This window comes from Propithecus coquereli, unplaced genomic scaffold, assembly GCF_000956105.1.
Source record: "Propithecus coquereli isolate 6110/MARCELLA unplaced genomic scaffold, Pcoq_1.0 Scaffold160, whole genome shotgun sequence".
Classification (NCBI taxonomy): domain Eukaryota; kingdom Metazoa; phylum Chordata; class Mammalia; order Primates; family Indriidae; genus Propithecus; species Propithecus coquereli.
In genome coordinates this window covers 1,782,499-1,785,283 of record NW_012140525.1, presented here as the reverse complement: position 1 = coordinate 1,785,283, position 2,785 = coordinate 1,782,499, and positions in this window count along the sequence as shown.

Sequence of the window (2,785 nt, the reverse complement as noted above, 5' to 3'; positions counted from 1 at the left end):
AAATGGACAGGAGGTTTTTCCAAAAGGTGTCTGCTACAAACAGGAAGGTTTTCTGACCCCTCTTTCTAACCAGTTCTAGGGTAGAAATGATTGGCAGTAATGACATTCAATTATAACCCCATTACCTCACTAGAGGTGACTTCATTGGGCAGGTCTCTCTCTGTTATGAGGCAGCAGCAGTAATTAGCAAGCCAACACAATATTCGGACAGAGATTTCTTACAAGAACTGTGGAAACATTATGTGTTCCATTTGTTGCAATAATGTAAAATATATCTTTCTGAGAAGTACACACAGACCTTGATGTGATTTATTTAAGAAAAATAGTCAGCAGTCACAATTTGTTATTTCCAGCTTTTGCTGGAGAAAGATAAAAGGAAAAAAAAATCATTAAGTGTGTGGTGAATGACAAGGGACTTCAGGCCTAGATAGAGGCACTTGATGAAGGGGCTTCTGGAATATTCGCACAGTGTTTTTTTAATATTAGCAGGCACAGGCGAGCCAGCAATGCATATTGTTAAAGTACCAAGGAAAGTACACTTTCCTTGTCAGTAGGGAAAGCCTTCAGGGAACTGATAAGAAGGCTGTTTCTCCAACTCCCACATTACACATTAGCCGTTTATTTATCTGGCTGAAAGTAAAATGTGGGGTCAGTGTCTAATATGGTTTTTACAGGAAATCACGGCTGTGTTGCTTCTCAGATCTTTCCCTTTTCCCACATATTACTTTTATCTTTTCCCTACCTTCATTGTGTTTCCCTGAGTATTCTCTCAGCATCTCAGGTGAGTGTTATAAGAAATAAGTAATGCCAACAATATTACAGATTACTTTCAGAAATAAGAAATGTCATATAACTGCAGTCTCTAACCCCCAGGCTGTGGACTGGTACCAGTACCAGTAGCTGGCCTGTTAGGAACTGGGCCACACAGCAGGTGGTGAGTGGTGGGTGAGCAAGGGAAGCTTTGTCTGTATTTACAGCCACTCTCCATCAGTGGCATCACTGCACAAGCTCCACCTCGTGTCAGATCAGCGGCAGCCTTAGATTCTCATAGGGATGTGATCCCTACTGTAAACTGCGCATGCGAGGGTTCTAGGTTGCACTCTCCTTATGAGAATCTAATGCCTGATGATCTGAGGTGGAGCTGAGGCGGTGATACTAGTGCTAGGAAAAGGCTGCAAATACAGGTTATCATTAGCAGAGAGGTTTGACTGCACAATAATGTAAAGAACTTGAATCATCCCAAAACCATCCTCCCCACCCCATTCAGTGGAAAAACTATCTTCCATGAAACCAGTCCCTGGTACCAAAAATGTGGAGATCGCTGTCACATAAGGTCTTCCAGATCTCTAATGAAGAGCATAAAGCAATGGACTAAAACAAAATAAATAGAAGTAAACAGTAAAGCAATTAAGATAGTACAGTCAAGGGACCAGGTCTCTATGAATTGGTGGCCACAGAAGCCTGGGTCTCAAGAACAAAGCAAGTAGCAGCGGGCATACTACAGAGATAATTGAAAGAAAGCAACACTTAAATACTTAAAGCGACCTTAAATACTGTGTTTCTAAGATTCTGAACATAAAACTGACTATTTGAACAAACACATATACAGATAATAAGTGGTTCTGTGTATCAGTAATTTTTCAACTTTTTTGGCTGTGATCCAAAGATGTAATAGGTACAGACCTCTACATGTTTTCATGTTATTAAACCAAAAGTTTTGTGAAACATTGTGAGGTATCATGATATTTTCCATTAATTCAATTCTATTCTGTTGTTATTAAAATACTGGTCTGGTCAAAACCTACTGCATTCATTGTGTGACTCACTAATAGGTCAAAACTTGCAGTTTGATAAACACCAGTATAAATGATAATCAAGGCCTGCTTCAAGGTTATAACCTTCACAGGGCAGGAGAGCAAGGAACCAGACCAGGGTGGGAGGTGCAAGGGCGAAGCAGAGATTAGGCACTGCAAGTAAAGTAGGAATTATATAATAGATGAGACCAGCATAAAGGTCATTTACTTAGCATCACCTAGAAGAATTGGAAATGAGTATTAGAACTCTACATAATCTTTGTGAATACAATAATGGTTTATATTTCATGTATATAAAAAGATTAAGTTAAACTGAGTATTTTAGTGCTTATGGTGTTCGTGGTGTAGCATGTGTTCGGCCATTCTCAACACAGTCCTCTGCCATCTTCATGACTCCTGTGGTTCTTGTGATAACTAGCTGGACTGGGTAGGCCTGTCTAATGCAGTCAGTGTGCCGATCTCCAGAGGGCAGAGACCAGACAGACACTCAGCACTATGGACCGAGCACCACTTTAAGCAGACTGATTTCTGCCAGGGAGTACTACACATAGCATTGCAGCTAAGAGTTTGGGTATAGGAATTAGATATCATTTGTTCATATTTAGTCTCTAATCACTTAATTGCTGAGTGACCATCAGCGTTTTAATTAACTTCGCTAAGCCTTAGTTTCTCACCTATAATGGGGTAATAACAGTGGATGTGTGGCTACATTAGATTTAGATAATGAACATAAAGTTCTTATCCTAGTCCTTGACACAGAGGAAGCGCTCAAGACATGGTACCTTTCCCACTCTAATACACCTAAGCAGGATGATGCGGCCCCCTGAAAATATGTGGCTCACCAGGGCAGTGATTCTTAGTGGAGGGCGGAAAAGGCATATTTATTTTGAAAATTTCCCATAGGAGATTTGGATATGACTCCATCCTATTGTGAATTTCATTTTGCTGGCTTACTGGTTGGGATCCGAGTT